The sequence below is a fragment of the Neoarius graeffei genome, chromosome 8, assembly GCF_027579695.1.
Source record: "Neoarius graeffei isolate fNeoGra1 chromosome 8, fNeoGra1.pri, whole genome shotgun sequence".
In the NCBI taxonomy this organism is placed as follows: Eukaryota; Metazoa; Chordata; class Actinopteri; order Siluriformes; family Ariidae; genus Neoarius; species Neoarius graeffei.
The window spans coordinates 19,837,342-19,855,746 of NC_083576.1; positions in this window are offsets into that span (position 1 = coordinate 19,837,342).

An 18,405-nucleotide genomic window follows, 5' to 3' on the forward strand; every position below is an offset into this window, starting at 1 on the left:
ATTTTAAAAGTGCAACAATATCTGTATGAGGATTTCTTTGGGAGTGGGCAGTAGTGGAGAAAGAAAGAAAGAAAAAAGAAAGAAAGAAAGAAAGAAAGAAAGAAAGAAAGAAAGAAAGAAAGAAAGAAACCCAATTCCAAAAAAAGTTGGGACACTATGTAAAACAAATAAAAACAGAATGTGAAGATTTGCAAATCATGGAAACCCTATATTTCATTGAAAATAGTAAAAGGACAACTTATCAGATGTTGAAACTGAGAATTTTTTTTGTTGTTGTTTGGTTGTTGTTTTTTTTAAATATATGCTCATTTTGAATTTGATGTCAGCAACATGTTTCAGAAAAGTTGGAACAGAGGCAACAAAAGACTGAAAAAGTTGTGTAATGCTTTAAAAATAATAATAATAATTTGGTTAATTGGCAACAGGTCAGTAACATGATTGGGTATAAAAAGAGCATCCCAGAGAGGTGGAGTATCTCAGAAGTAAAGATGGGGAGGGGTTCACCGCTCTGTGAAAGACTGAGTGGGCAAACAGTGCAAAAAATTAAGAATAATGTTCCTCAATGTGAAATTGCAAAGAATTTGGGGATCACATCATCTATGGTACATAATATTATTAAAAGATTCAGAGAATCTGGGGAAATCTCTGTATGCAAGAGACAAGGCTGAAAACTGGCATTGGATGCCTGTGAGCTTCAGGCCCTCAGGCAACACTGCATTAAAAGCAGATACCTGTACATGTTTGTAGTGGAAATCACTGTATGGGCTCAGGAACACTTCAGAAAACTATCGTCTGTGAAAACAGTTCATTACTGCATCCGCAAATGTAAGTTAAAACCAGATATAAACAATATCCAGAAACACCACCACCTTCTCTGGGCCCAAGCTCTTTTACAATGGACTGAAGCAAAGTGGAAAATTGTCCTGAGTTATGATGAATCAAAAGTAAAAATTCTCTAGAAATCATGGACACCACGTCCTCCAGGCTAAAGAGGAGAGGGACCATCCAGCTTGTTCTCAGTGCACAGTTCAAAAGCCAGCATCTGTGATGGTATGAGGGGGCATTAGTGCACATGAGATGGGTAGGTTACACATCTGGAAAGGCATAATTAATGATGAATGATATACACACTTTTCAGAGCAATATGCTGCCATCCCGACAAAATCTTTTTCAAGGAAGGCTTTCCTTCTTTCAGCAAGACAATGCCAGACTGCTTTCTGCACATATTAAAACTGCATGGCTCTGTAGTAAAAGAGTCTGGGTGCTAAACTGGCCTGCCTGCAGTCCAGACCTGTCTCCCATTTAAAACATCTGGTGCATTATGAAGCACAAAATAAGACAGAGGATACCTTGAACCGTTGAGCAACTGAAATTGTATATCAGACAAGAGTTGGACAACATTTCTCTTTCAAAAATACAGCAATTGGTCTCCTCAGTTCCCAAACATTTATAGAGTGCTGTTAAAAGTAGAGGTGATGCAACACAGTGGTAAACATGCCCCTATCCCAACTTTTTTGAAACGTGTTGCTGACATCAAATTCAAAATGAGCGTATATTTTTCAAAAAACAATAAAATTTCTGTTTCAACATTTGATATGTTGTATTTGTACTATTTTCAGTGAAATAACGAGTTGCCAAGATTTGCTAATTATTACATTTTGTGTTTATTTACAGTTTACACAGCGTCTCAACTTTTTTGGAACTGGGGTTGTAAATAAATAAATAAAATGCAAAACAGTTCATTAAAGTACAAGAAAAAAAAAAGATGTTTCCCAGTGTACTCTTATGCCGATGAGTGTAGAATTGGCTTCATCTTATCTGAAATATTTTTCAGACGAATGAAGTATATCTAGCTGCTTTCTATACCACCTGCCTGTATCTCCTTACCATATGTCTCACTATTTTTTTTCCAACTTATTATGAACATATATAACATATATAACAAGGCTGGTGTGTGTGTGTGGGGGGGTGTTTTCTGGGGCAATTGCAAGCTCTATCTTTGATACATAGGGGAAAGCTTGTCAAACCGTTATGGAAATTTAATATCCAGCTGATAAATCCATTCTGGCTACCGGTGCTCAATCATGGTGCCTGGGAAAAACACAGGGAAACGAGTTTCATTTTTGCTGTAGTGCTAATTTAGTAAAAAGGTAATGAATTTCCATTCAGCCACGAGTGCCAGAAATATTCCACACTTATTTTGAGCAAATGGCTTATGCAAGATGTAGTTATTAATCATAACACAAGAGCCGCATTACCGCTGAGAATACCTTTCAATGCTGCAATACAGACACAAGACATGTTTTCAATATTCAAGGAGTGTAAAAACAAAGCGTACATGAACATTAAAGTGGACAAATACATCGACTATAAATTGTTATGTTTTAGCACTTGGGAGAGGAGTAAAAGCCACATTACCATGACAGCAGCTTTATAAATAATCATATTTGATTTAAAGACCATGCAGTGCTGAGAAGGTTTTACATGCTGTTACTCATTAATAAAACTAGAGATCAAGAAAAGAGAGACTGACACCATAGTTAATTTATATTAGATTAATAGGGCAGTGCGAGGGCTTCGAGCTTCAGTGTCCTTGGTGCGATCCTGAGTTCAGGTTAATATCTGTATGGAGTTTCATAAGTACTTCAGATGATTAACTGGCCCAGGTGTGAATGAGGGTGTCAATGTGTGTGTGCATGGTGCTTTTGTGCAATTGAGTGTTGTCTCATTCAGGGTATATTCCTACCTCATGCCCAGTGTTCATGGGATAGGATCCACCACAACTGTGAGCAGGATAAAGCAATTGCTGAAAATGAATGAACAAATTAATTGTACAAATTGGAATAATTTTAACAGTTAATTCATGATTAATAATAATAATAATAATAATAATAATAATAATAATTATTATTATTATTATTATTAGTGGTGGTGGTGGTGGTAGTAGTAGTATAAATTGTAGCTAACAATGTATAGATACTAAACACTACTACTCATCATCATCATCATCAAACAAGCATGAAACACAGGCTATTGTGCTTTATGACATTAATTTATCCATTTATTATGTTTGAAAAATCTAATGTTATTCAGAAGCACCTAGGGCTAATACATCCCTTTGTTTGTCTGTACAGTTAATAAAGATGGATAATGAAATGCCACTATCTGTAATTTAAACCTGAATATAGATACAGAACACAGAGGGGTCAAGGCATAAACTTTTTTTTTAAATACTATTATGCCCTACAGTCAAAAATGTAAGCACTGTCAGCATGGTCCATGAATTCAGTTTTTCAACTTCAGCTACATTATTCAAGGTCATAATTGGTCTCATCTAGTGGTGGGGCAGTTTTATCTTTGGTTTTTTTTCACACTGTTATTATTTTTTTTCTTATATCCATGCATGATACTTTTTAATGAATTCAGAAGGTGCTATTTCCTAAGAGGTGGCACAGTGGTGTAGTGATCAGCACTGTCGCCTCACAACAAGAAGGTCCTGGGTTCGAGCCCAGCGGCTGATGAGGGCCTTTCTGTGTGGAGTTTGCATGTTCTCCCCATGTCTGTGTGGGTTTCCTCTGGGTGCTCCGGTTCCCCCCACGGTCCAAAGACATGTGGTTAGGTGGCTCTAAATTGACTGTAGGTGTGAATGGTTGTTTGTCTCTATGTGTTGGCCCTATGATGACCTGGTGACTTGTCCAGGGTGTATCCGGCCTCTTGCCCATAGTCAGCTGGGATAGGCTCCAGCTTGCCTGTGACCCTGTACAGGATAAGCAGCTACAGATAATGGATGGATGGATATTTCCTAAGATATCAACAAAGTTTCCAGTTTAACCATGATGGCACAGTTACTACAGAATAATGAAAGAATGTAGACTTGCAACTGTATGAAAGAAAAATGTCCAGATTAATTCACTGGAAAAATGGGCAAGTGTAAGGACCTTTGTGACTCTGGCAAGGGCCAAATTGTGGCTAAAACAGAAAGGTGTCAGCATTAACTTTTTCAGCAGTTTGGGCAACAGTAGCTCCTCTGTGGGACTGGAACATATGGGCCAGCCTTTGTGCCCCATGCGAATCAATGAGCCTTCAACAACCATGACCCTGTCACTGGTTTACCAGTTATCCTTCCTTGGACCACTTTTGGTAGGTACTAACCACTGCATACTGGGAACATCCCACAAGATGTGCCACTTTCGAGATGCTCAGACCCAGTCATCTAACCATCACAATTTGGCCCTTGTCAAAGTTACTCAGATCCTTACGCTTGCCCATTTTTCCTGCTTCCAACACATCAACTTCAAGAACTAAATGTTCTTTTGCTGTCTAATATATCCCACCCTGTGACAGGTGTCACTGTAATGAGATAATCAATGTTATTCACTTTACCTGTCAGTGGTCATAATGTTATGACTTATTGGTGTGTGTATGTGTGTGTAATATCTTTATATATACCACTGTGCACTACTGTGTGTGTGTGTGTATACTGTATATATCGCATACACATACACTACTGAAGAATTACACTTCTGTCTGTCATCAACAAATTATTTGCCCATGCCATTTTTAATAGAGTGTGACCCTACATTGAAAAGCACCTCCCTGAGGCGCAGTGCAGTTTCAGGGGTGGATGCTTGACAATCAATATGATATTTGTCCTTCGACAGCTCTTGGAAAAGTGTAGCGAATAGCATCAAAAGCTGCACATATTCTTTGTAAACTTATTTGAAAGCATTCAATATGGTTAACAGACCTCTCGTGTGGGCTCTGCTGCTGAGGATCAGAATTCCCCCCAAAATAGTCAATATCATTCAAAGCTTTCATGATGGCATGGAGGCGAAAGTACTGATTGGTGGAGAATTTACTGAACTGCTTGGAGTAACCAACGGTCTTCGTCAAGGATGCATACTAGCTCCCACACTGTTCATCTTCTTTTTTACCTTCGTCCTCCACCACACCCATACACTCTTTCCAGAATTTGATGTGGGAATCAAATACAAGCTCAATGGCAAACTCTTCAATCTCCAAAGGCTTAAAGCTAAGCTGACAGTAACCACAAAGCTTGATGAGTTCCTCTGTGCAGATGACGCTGCACTGATCACCACAAACCCAGAATCCTTATAGGAAGGCGTCACAGCACTGAATAATTGTTGCAGTACCTGGGGATTAACAATCAGCAAACCAAAGACAGAGGTAATGCATGTCCAGTGTGTTCAACCACCCGCTATCACAATGGATGATTCTGTGCTAAAGTGTGGTCAAATTTTGAGATACTTTGGAGGTAAATTGTCTGACGATGCAACCCTTGACTCAGAAATTCAACATTGAGTGTCTTGTGCTGCTGCAGCTTTCAACACCTTGTGATCCAGATGCTGGGACAGGAGAGGTCTTAAACAGTCTACCAAGCTGACTGTGTATAAGGCCATAGTTCTACCATCACTTCTGTATGGATCAGAAACATGGTCCACCCTAGCTCACCACGTGCACCACCTTGAAGTGTTCCATCAAAGGTCTCTCAGACAGATTCTGAATGTCAAGTGGAGGCAGCGGTTGACCAATGCTTAAGTCCTACAATGTGCGAACACTACCACAGTTGAAACCAGGCTCTGAAACCAGAGGCTTCGCTGGCTTGGCCATGTGTCCAGGATGGATGACACCAGAATCCCGAAGCAGCTGCTTTTCAGTGAGCTTAAACATGGAAAACGATACAGGGGGAGGCCCCATAAGAGGTGGAAGGACTGCATAAAAGAGGACTTTTGCCTCTTCAGGCTTGACACTCAATCATGGTACCAGACTACCCTAGACTGCCCAGCCTGGTGGTCCCAGCTACATTCCGGGAGCCACCTGTGTGAGGCCAAGCTGGGAACCAGAGCCGCAGAGTGGAGATGCAGGTGCCACATGAGGGCTGAAAGGGTCCTCCTCATTAATTTATGATTGGGACCATATGATGATATGTATACTGTATGTACATGGACATGAGTGTTTTACTGGGAAATACACTTGTATATTTCATACAAGCTACATCCAGGACATGGAGAACCAAAACCATGACATCAATCTCAATGTATTAGTCAAGAGGAAATCAATTAATTGTTTTGATACATTTGGGTACTTTTGGTTTGTGAATGTGTCTATATAATAAAAAGTACATCACACTTTAGATTGAGCATATGAAGTTTATCTTCTCGTGTTGAAAGACTCGCATTTTTTCATACAAAATACATCACAGATCTGAGTGACGTATTTAAATAATATTGGCTGGCATTCAGTGGTATATCAGATATTCAGCTAACATGATACTGAATGAGTTGAAGACGAGTGAATGGAAGAGAGCTGAATGGAATATATCTGATATACCACAAAAAATAGCCAGCCAATATAATAATAATAATTATTATTATTATAAATTCCTTTTGGGTGTTCAATGCTTGTTTCTCTTTCAAAATTATTTCAAAATCTTCCGTATTTAACAACGCAAACCTGGCAGCCATGTTTGTTTACAAATTGTCACAGTTGCTCACTTGCACAGTTTTCCATCTCCAACGTGTGATGTCATGTCTTGACAACCATGCAGTATCATAAACCATATTCAACACTCATTCTCCATTGGGTAGAGTGATATAATATACATAGGACAAGCAATATGCGAGCAATATTGCAGGCTATTAAACCAAATGAACAAAACCTGCTAGAAGGGAATAGAATACATGCTTTTATTTCATCAAAAAAGTGTCATGTATGTATAATAATTAAATAATATTGGCTGGCTTTAAATGCTATATCAGATTGTGGCTCAGTCAACTAAGGTGCCATACCATAAAATCTGGGGTCCCAGGTTTGATTCCGACCCGAGGTCATTTCCTGATCCGTCTCTCTCTCCTGCTCATTTTCTGTCCTATCCAAATAAAGGTGAAAAAAGCCCCCCCAAAAATCTTTAAAAAAAAAACCTGTCACTCGCTAACGCAGAAGTTTTACATATCCAACGTGTCTCTTTTCCAGTTTTTCGATGTCCATTGATATGTTTTTCTCTTGTAAATATGCATGAAGAATATATAATGAGTTTTTAGTAGCCTTTTGGGTGTTCAGCGTGTCTTTAGTTTCAGTTTATTTATTTCGTGCTTAAACTAAGCACTGAATTAACCCTTCACTCTCTCCTGGAATTAACGTCTTTGCTCTCTCCTGGACAACAAAGAAATGATTGTGCGCATGCACAGCAGCAAAGTTTTGTCATTGGATCTTTGCATGAGCTCTGATGTATGATGTGTTGTCTTGACAACGTGCAATATTCTAACAATATCGCATGCGCATTCCCCATTGGGGGAGAGTGGCGTAATACCTGAAGGATAAGCGATATGATAACAATATTGCATGCCATCAATAAACCCACTAGAAGAGAATAGAGTACATGTTTTTATTCCATGGAAAAAGTGTCCTGTATGTATAATAATTCCCGATATTTCACTCTGATGACATCACTCCCAGTGTTTTCCCGCTGACTAGACACATGTTATCAAAATGACGAACTGGATCAAAATTTTGATTAACTTGCATTTTTTCACACTTGAAGATAAACTTCATATCTTTGCACAACCGTGTAATATCCTCTACATGTTAACAGTGCAGCTCTTATTTCTATCCTATATTTGTATCCATTTAGAATGATATCTGGGCATTCAGAATAATGTTTTCATATTCAGTTAATCTAATACAAACTTGAAAGACGCTTCTCACTCTACTTATACTATGCATTTAACTTTACTGTATGTTTCGAAAGTTGTAAGGAACTAACCGGGGCAACACATTATTCCATCATGTTTAGCTTAGCCAAACTGGAGCTCTCTTTCCCTCTTTCAGTCTTAAAAAAGGAGAAAACATCTTGCAGGATGAATCATCAACTCAATTCCCTTGTGATAGACAAGGTCCTAATCATCTAACTCTGGCTTTGTAGAGTCAATTACCCTCATGAACAGGCAGATTATGATCAGTGCAGCGAACATGAGCTTTCCCATTGCTGCATTATTAATGGAGAGTACTGGGCAGTCCCTGGTCTAAATCACATGCCTTCACTTCATCCATCGCAGCCAACGAGACAGCTGCAAGGGAGTAGAGAGTGCAGCAATGGAGAGAGTCGCGAGAATTTCCCAGAACTGCAGCGAGTCCCCATGATGACATTTTCCAAAATGGCATGTGTTTATCAGGCGTGATGCATGCATATAAAGACCTACAATCATGCACTATTTTCCTCCCTAAAAATAAATGGTGACTAAGACATCTGTCATATAACAAGCAACATTATTATGTTAAAAAACAGTGAGAAAAGTCATTTATTTGTTTTATTTATTTTTCAGGAACATCACTTCTTTTGAGCTCACATCATACTGATGACAGAATAACAATGGCAGAGTTTGATGATTCAGAAACTTTAAGCAAATGACTAGCTATATTTATATTATTTTGCTTTTTCCTTATTGCTTTTGATATTCCTTGAAGGACCAAGCTGTCAATCAACTGGTATTGGGTAGGCCTCCCAGCCCAGGCTGAGTAGTAAATTCCTGCTTGAAAGATGGCCAAGTCAATGAATATGAGTGTGGCCTCACTTCATCCTTCAGGCTGCAGCTGGGTGTACTTGTAAAAAACTCCCACCAAAGCAAGATTCATGTGTGCAGGAATTTACTCCTCAGCTTTTGGGCTACCCAAAGCCAGCTGGTTGACAGCTTGGCCCTTCAAGAAATAGCAAATGCAATAGTCCACTTGCATGTGACGTCACAGCCGATCCAGATTGTAAACAGATGCCATCTTGTCGGTCAAACGCCATATTTCTGCCATCGCAATTTACCGACACTGACTTTTGTTGTTTTTCGCCCAAATCTGCAAATATTACCGCGCCACAATGCCGGAGAGTTGTATGGCATATAATTACCCCGTGGGAAATTGTGAGAGTGATGCAGTGCGCGTAGCAGCCGCAAGTGCAGGAGCTCCACTGAACTGTGTGAATGTGTGACTTGCCCTGATGCTACAAGCCTGTGTCTCTCTGAGAGGGAGCAGCCGCTCCCATAGACATATAAACATAGACGCCGCCTTCTGCGTAGAATCATACGTCATCCTTGCCGCCATATTGGATGTGGCAAGGTGGAGATTCTTCAATCGTCTCTGGTATAGCGTCTAGACAGTAGCCGAGAATAAAGATGCCTCATTCATGTGCTGCGTTTAACTGTACCAACAGGTTTACCGTCCAAACGAGATCACATGGGATTACCTTTCACAGGTGAGACTGGAAAAATACTTTTCAATACTGTTCCTTCAGTCTTCAGTTTCCCAGCTCATCTCCACTGGGTAGGTGTATAGTTATAAGCAGTGAGAATTAGATAATACAGTGTCACACTATGATGAACGTTTTGGAACGTATGATGAATGTTTTTAACCTTTCTGAATGTGAAGGAATCAGTGATGTATTTTGTTTTGGTATGATGTTAGAACCTGGCCAAACTCAGTTTGGCGGTCATTCAGCTCACTTTATTCAACGAGAGTAGGTCTGTGTGGTGACTCAATAAATAAAACAGTAAATTTTTATTTTCATTCACTATTTCCAGTTTTTCCACTATTTCCATCATTTATCATATTCAGTCTTGTAGGTTGGTTATTGTGGCCTCAGGTTTTGGTAGCTTGCTACGGTATGCTGACTGATTAGCTTACCTGAGCTATCTATCGTGTATCTGTCGCTAGTTTGCAGTGTACAGGGTATTTCGCACGCTATTTATAACCATCACATTAAAAGTTATATGTGTTGTTTTGATGCCTGTTTGTTTCCCAAATATATATGTGTGTGTCTTAATGGGTGAATAAAAGGCATCGAGTTAAATATTATTGTAGAAAGGGGCTTTATGAAGTTCAGTCCATTTACTTGCATTGGTTTACGGGGAAGATTTGCCACATCAAATATGGCAGACACTCTGACGTATCCCAGCAACGGGCCACCAGCTCAATGCGGCGTCTATGTTTATATGTCTATGGCCCCTCCCTCCTGTGTGTGTGTGAGAGCGAGCAGCCCCTCCCTCACCCACGCGCTGCGAGCAGAGACACAGAAAGGCACACAGAAAGGGCAGTATTTGCTCAGAGTGCACCCTCCAAACAACGGGGATTTACACAAAATTGGAAGGAGATATTCACAAAATTCTTTCACACTGAGTGCCACAAGGCTCTCCTGAACACATTGATGTAATTTTTTTGTCTGTAGTGTAAAAAATGAGGATGCTAGAGCGAGTTAAAAATGAGTGACTTTTCTGATTTTGCAGTACAAGCGCTGCCACGTTTACAATGGGAGTCTATGGGGAAGCGCGCCTGTCCTCTCCTTACTTTCAGGCTTCTCATTCAAAAACTGTAGGGGTAATCGATAAGGGTCACTAATCTGTAGGTCATTTATTTTAGACATATATCTAGTTATCTGCTCATTAGAAAAATGAGCCATGTAGTCCGTCGGTTGAAATTGATCCATTTTGTATACGAGTGCAACAATATTCAGCTGTGTTGTTGACCGACAAGATGGCGGCTGTTTACATTTCACCCGGGATTCGGTCACATGACTGCAAGAGGTCTATAGGGAATAGTAAAAGCAATAAAGAAAATTATTTATTTATTATTATTATTTCTGCATTTATTGTCATTCTTTTATTTTTATTTGCATTTATTTTCTTATTTTTTTCTTTCTGCATTTATTGTCTTATTATTTTATTTTATTTTTTATTTGCATTTATCTTCTTATTATTGTATGTTTATTTGTATTTGGTTTCTTATTTTTTTTTCTTGGGGCGGCACGGTGGTGTCGTGGTTAGCACTGTCGCCTCACAGCAAGAAGGTCCGGGTTCGAGCCCCGTGGCCAGCGAGGGCCTTTCTGTGCGGAGTTTTCTTGTTCTCTCTGTGTCTGCGTGGGTTTCCTCCAGGTGCTCCGGTTTCCCCCGCAGTCCAAAGACATGCAGGTTAGGTTAACTGGTGACTCTAAATTGACCATAGGTGTGAATGGTTGTCTGTGTCTATGTGTCAGCCCTGTGATGACCTGGTGACTTGCCCAGGGTGTAACCCACCTTTTGCCTGTAGTCAGCTGGGATAGGCTCCAGCTTGCCTGTGACCCTGTAGAACAGGATAAAGCGGCTAGAGATAATGAGATTTTTTCTTTTTGCATTTACTGTCTTCTCATCTCATTATCTCTAGCCGCTTTATCCTGTTCTACAGGGTCACAGGCAAGCTGGAGCCTATCCCAGCTGACTACAGGCGAAAGGCGGGGTACACCCTGGACAAGTTGCCAGGTCATCAGAGGGCTGATACATAGACACAGACAACCATTCACACTCACACCTATGGTCAATTTAGAGTCACCAGTTAACCTAACCTGCATGTCTTTGGACTGTGAGAGAAACTGGAGCACCCAGAGGAATCCCACATGGACAGAACATGCAAACTCCGCACAGAAAGGCCCTCGCCGGCCATGGGGCTCGAACCCGGACCTTCTTGTTGTGAAGCGACAGCGCTAACCACTACACCACCGTGCCGCCCCCATTTACTGTCTTATTCATTTATTTTATTTTTATTTGCATTTATTTGCTTATAATTTTGTTTATTTGTATTTAGTTTCTTATTCTTTATTCTTATTTGCATTTATTTTCTGTTTATTTAATTTTTTTCTTTCTGCATTTATTGTCCTTTTATTTTATTTTTGTTTGCATTTATTTTCTTATTTTATTCTTTCTTTCCTCATTTATTGCTTTATTCATTATTTTTTATTTGCAGTTATTGTCTTATTGTTTTATTTTATTTTTATTTGCATTTATTTTCTTATTATTGTATCTTTATTTGTCTAGTTTCTTATTCTTTTATTCTTATTTGCTTTTATTTTCTTATTTTATTTTTTCTTTCTGTATTTATTGTCATTCTTTTATTTTTAATTACATTTCTTTTCTTATTTTATTTTCATTTGCATTTATTTTCTCATTATTTTATGTTTATTTGTATTTATTTTCTTATTCTTTTATTCTTATTTGCATTTATTTTCTTATTTTTTATTTCTGCATTTACTGTCTTTTTTAATTTGGATTTATTTTCTTATTATTTTATATTTATTTGTATTTAGTTTCTTATTCTTACTTGCATTTTTCTTATTCTTTTACAGATTTTTTTTAATTTCTTTTTTAATGGCACTCCTATGATCATGATTTTTGCATACAGTAAATGATTGAATCATAGATGCCCGTGCTTAGGTTGAGGGAGTAAATGCACAGCCAGTGGAGCAATAATAATCAGTGGAGGAATACTGATAGAGGCTTACACAGTCTGTGGATGAATCCTCTCACACTCATCCTTCCATGAGCTGTTAACACACAGAGATAAGAAAAAGGAAAAAAGGGGCAGGGGAGATTTGCAGAAAATGCAGAAACTTCCATGAAGTAAACAAAAAGCCCCCTTTCACTGACTAAGCATTGTACTTGAAGAGTACTGAGCACTCATGTATTTTCAGCCCTTCAACCCTTCTTTCCAAAGGCTTCTCAACAGGTTTCAGAGCCCTAAACACAAACAAGTGAACAAATCAGCAGCTTGCCAATGCCTTGCTGTCTCCAGCTGAACACACCAGAGCTGCCTGGAGTGGGATTAGATGCAAACATGCTTACTGTAGCACATTCTGTCATTTAAAACAATTATAAGATTGTTGACTCGCCAAACAAGACTGCCAACAGTAACTCTTAAGCTTATTCCAAACCTTGCAGGAACAGAGCTGTCTGAACACCAAGTTATTGTTCTTCCTTTCCACAGCCCAAACACAGTCAGAATTCATATCAAGTTGCAATATGATAGTTATGATAGAGACTGGACCAAATTTCATGAACAATCATCGATAAAATATACAATACATACACTACACTCACCGGCCACTTTAATAGGAACTTGTTCTTGATTCTACGATTCCTTTTCTTGGCTCCAGGAGTGGAACTCAAGAGCAGTGAGTGGTCTTCTGCTGTTGCATGCTAAGATGCTTTTCTGCTCATCATGGATGTGAAGAGTTGCTATGAGCTGCTGTATCCTTCCTGGCAGCTTGAGCCAATCTGGCCGGAGTTTCCCAAAAGCATCGCAGCACAAAGATCATTGTAAAATGGTAGAGTGAGCAGCACAGTCAAGCACAGTCTTCTAGTTAAGATGTTCTTAGCGTGAAGAGGCTTTTGGGAAACCCACCCCTGGCCATTTTCCTCTGACCTCTCTTATCAACAAGATGTTTTCACCCATAGAACTGTCGCTCAATTAATGTTTTTTTTTGTTTGTTTTTTTTCCGCACCATTTTGTGTAAACTCTCGAGACTGTTGTGTGTGGAATCCCCAGGAGATCAGCAGTTTCTGAAATACTCAAACAGAACCATCTGGTATCAACACCCACGCCACAGTTGAGATCACAGTTTTTCCCATTCTGATGTTTGAAGTGAACATTAGCTGAAGCTCTTGATTTGTATCCACATGATTTGATGCATTGCGCTGCTGTCAAGGGATCGGCTGATTAGATAACTGCATAAAAACAGCAGGTGGGTGGGTGTTCCTAATAAAGTGGCCAGTGAGTGTATATGGTCACTATACTAGACCTATAATAATAATAATAATAATAATTTATGCATATAGTACTTTTCATACAGAGACTGCAGCTCAAAGTGCTTTAGAATAGAATAGAATGCCTTTATTGTCACTATACACATGTACAATGAGATTAAAGCATCTCCAATAACAGTGCAAACAGCGTGTAGAGAGAGAGAGAGAGGAAGGGGGGAGAAAAAAAGGAGGGGTGTAAGGGAGGGTAAGGTGCACAGTCTGAGGTGTATGTGTTGTGTTACACATTATGGAGTGAGGTATTGCACATATAAAGTATTGCACAGAGACAGTCACATTATAAATTATTGCACGAGAGAGTCACATTATCTCATCTCTCATCTCATTATCTCTAGCCGCTTTATCCTTCTACAGGGTCGCAGGCAAGCTGGAGCCCATCCCAGCTGACTACGGGCGAAAGGCGGGGTACACCCTGGACAAGTCGCCAGGTCATCACAGGGCTGACACATAGACACAGACAACCATTCACACTCACATTCACACCTACGGTCAATTTAGAGTCACCAGTTAACCTAACCTGCATGTCTTTGGACTGTGGGGGAAACCGGAGCACCCGGAGGAAACCCACGCGGACACGGGGAGAACATGCAAACTCCACACAGAAAGGCCCTCGCCGGCCCCGGGGCTCGAACCCAGGACCTTCTTGCTGTGAGGCGACAGCGCTAACCACTACACCACCGTGCCGCCCCGAGTCACATTATAAGATAAAATATTACACATTATGAAGTATTGCAAGGTAAGGTAAGGTGCACAGACTTGAGGTGTATGTGCTGTGTGTAAGGTGCACAGTCCTGAGGTGTATGTGTTGTGTGTAGGGTGCACAGTCCTGAGGTGTATGTGTTGCGTTTCACATTATGGAGTGAGGTATTGCACATTATAAAAGTATTGCATAGAGAGAGTCACCTTATAAAGTACTGCACATTATAAATTAGTAAATAGTAAAATAGTAAAATAAATAGACTATAAAGTCAGAGCATATCCAAGTTCAGGGCGGTTATGGCTTTTGGAAAGAAGCTGTTTTTTAATCGATTTGTCTTTGTCCTGATGCACCTGTAGCGCCTCCCTGAGGGCAACAGGTTGAACAGATCAAAGCCAGGGTGGGAGCTGTCCTTGATAATATTCTTAGCTCTGCTAAGGCAGCGGGAGGTGTAAATGGCCATCAGGGAGGGGAGAGGGCAGCCAATGATCTTCTGTGCTGCCTTAACTACCCTCTGGAGCCTCTCCCTGTCTACAGCAGTGCAGTTGCCGTACCATACTGTAATACAGTACGTCAGCAGGCTCTTGATGGATGAGCGGTAGAAGGTCAGCAGCAGGTTGGAGTTTAGGTTGTACTTCCTGAGGATTCCCTAGTGCATAAAACGGATGATCTGGAATTACAACTCGCTGGAGATCGCTATGTTCGGGACTGTTGTGTTTTAATTATCACAGAAACCTGGCTTCATCCGGAAATACCTGATGCTAGCTTGCAGCTAGCAGGCCGCACTCTGCTCCGCTGGGATAGGAATGAGAACTCCGGTAAGAGCAGAGGGGGAGGGCTCTGTATTTACGTGCATGATAATTGGTGTAACAACGGAACAATTATAGATAAACACTGTTCCCCAGACCTTGAGTACATGTCTGTAAGATTCCGGCCTTTTTTTCTACCGAGAGAGCTAACTGTAGTGATTCTCACAGCTGTGTATATTCCACCTGACGCCAGTGTAAACACAGTGCTCTCTCTCCTGCTGAACACCATAAACATACAGCAGCGGGCCCACCCTGACGGTGTTCACATAATCGCAGGAGACTTTAATAAGGCCAACTTGAAGACTGTACTGCCGAAGTTTTACCAACATGTTAAGTGTTCTACTAGAGGGGAGAACACTCTGGATCATGTTTACTCCAGCATCAAGCATGCGTACAGAGCCATACCCCTCCCCCACCTCGGCCAGTCAGACTATCTTTCCCTCCTGCCCTCCCCAGCCTACACCCCCCTCAGACACAGAGCCAGGCCCACCACAAGGACTATCACAACCTGGCCTGACAACGCACTCTCCAAACTATAGGACTGCTTTAAAAAGACAGTGTTGGAGCCAAATTTAGTTTCCTTAGTTTAGACTCTTACTTTGGTTAAGATTTGCTGACCTTAAGCCATGGACTTTTATTTTGACACAGCCTTTGGTCACCTGACCAGGTAAAGATGGCTGCCTCCCACTTGGTCGTCAGTCTCAGTTAGACAAAGGAAGATGTGGTAGTGATATAGTTTTTTACTGCTTTAAGCCTGTATCTTTTGGGATTTAGAAACATTGAACTTGGAAAACAAATACTTTAGTTTTACTTCTTTGAACCATTATATTTGGATTACCTAGCCTTACTTGGAATTACAAACAATTTGGATTTGCTTCACTGTGTGCCACCTGCTTGCCTGCCATTGTCCCCTTCTCCCTTCTTGCTTGCCTGCCATTGCCTCTCCCTCTGCCTGCTTGCTACTTACCTGCTTGCGACCTGCTTACCTGTTTGCCTCCATCTTGAACATCTTCCACCATCTTGAACAAGGTATGAACAACAGCTGAACACAGTGTTTTAAGATAAGCGTGTGACAACAACTATACAACATCTACCCCTTTGAATTTGAACTGAATTGAAACTGACACTCACAGACAGATTGGGACTTATTTGAACACCAGGAGCTGTTCACATTCACAGGAACGGTGCTGGACTATATCAAGTTCTGCATCGGGAATGTGACGGTGGATAAAAACATCCGGGTCTTCCCAAACCAGAAACCCTGGATGACCAGCCAGGTCTGCTCACTCCTCAGAGCTCGCGATGCTGCCTTTACATTAAAAGATGAGACAAAAAAATATAAAGTGGACAACATGATAATATCTTTAAAAGACAGCACTGACAAAATGGAAAGGAAAGAAAAAAGTAATTATTACAGTGGAAAATAAAACACAAAATTAATAAAAGGAATGTTTTCAGCTGACGTTTAAAGATATTCACTGAGTCCACCTCCCTGATACTTTTTGGTAAAGTATTCCACAATTTGGGTGCATAGTGAACAAAGGCTGCTTCTGTGATTTTGTTTTGGGGGATTATTTGGATATTTAGTAAACCAGCTAGCTAGCACAGGAGTAATGTGCTCTTTCCTCTTTGATTTTGTTAAAAGTCTTGCTGCAGCGTTCTAGATTAATTATAATTTCTCAATAGACTGTTTAGGGAGTCCTGTGAACAAGGCACTGCAATAGTCCAGTCTACTTGTAATAAAAGCATGGATCAGTTCCTCAGCATGAGGTTTCGTTATAAATGAGTGTACTTTGGCAATATTTCTTAAGTGGAAAAATGCTGTTTTTGTCACCCTACTAATGTGTGAATTAAAACTTAAAGGGAAACTGAAGTCATTTTTAAACTTGCTTTATTTCTTAACATGTCATTCAATTAGTTTTTGGTTTTATTAACCTTATATCATGACTCATATTGGCATATTATATTACACTTATTGGCCTTTTCAGTTTTTAGCCATGTTGAATGTAGTTCGTATGGCCCACGGCAGGCATCACTTATCCACGCGATCTTCACGAGACTTGTGCAAGACTTCAAAATTGAAGTGTCAGTGCCTCCATTTTGAAAACTGTTTACACAGCAGCCAGATCGCCATATCATTCCAATTTAGATTGGACAGCTTCATCAGTGATGGAGATTATTCCATACAACTTCGAACCAACGTGGAGTAGAGAAGAGTTGGAAAGACGACAGGATAAGGACTAGTCCGTTGCGCTGGTACTTACGTCATTACTGTCGCACAATTGAAACCTTCCAGATCAGGCGGCTGGTGGGTTTTCAAAATAATAAATACATGAACGTATTTTTGTGATAAATACATATTATACAGGCGGCACGGTGGTGTAGTGGTTAGCGCTGTCGCCTCACAGCAAGAAGGTCCGGGTTCAAGCCCCATGGCCGGCGAGGGCCTTTCTGTGCGGAGTTTGCATGTTCTCCCCGTGTCCGCGTGGGTTTCCTCCGGGTGCTCCGGTTTCCCCCACAGTCCAAAGACATGCAGGTTAGGTTAACTGGTGACTAAATTGACCGTAGGTGTGAATGTGAGTGTGAATGGTTGTCTGTGTCTATGTGTCAGCCCTGGGATGACCTGGCGACTTATCCAGGGTGTACCCCGCCTTTCGCCTGTAGTCAGCTGGGATAAGCTCCAGCTTGCCTGTGACCCTGTAGAACAGGATAAAGCAGCTAGAGATAATGAGATGAGGCATATTATACAGAGCGCATTTCCCACATAATCCTCACTAAAGTTTCAGACAGCACTACAAAATGGCATCCCCACTATATAGTGCCCTATAGACCTTGTGCATGTGACATCATGGTCACGTGATTCTGTTTATACCACCATATTGGGGATCACGCTTTCGCAAGTTTGTAAGTGATACCTGCTGTCGCGATGTCGTCTTCTCAAGTCTGCCTCTCGACTTGTGCTGAATCCCTGGATGTCACAGCAAAAAATTGCTATAGAGATAAGATTGCTGTCTTAGGGGTCGACCCATATATCATTAGTAAGAGTGAAACCAAATCTGCGCTTGATTGTTCAAGTAATGAGCTGCCAGACGCAAGTTACCCCGATGTATATCACTATCTAATCAACATGCCAGGGGGTTACAGTGGTCAGTCACTAAAAGCCTACAAGTCACTAGAAGCTTGCAGATACTGTATTTCTCCTCAGGATGGGTACGGAACATGCTAGTTCATATGCGTGAAAAGCGTTTTATTTCTTCACAGGTGCGTACCA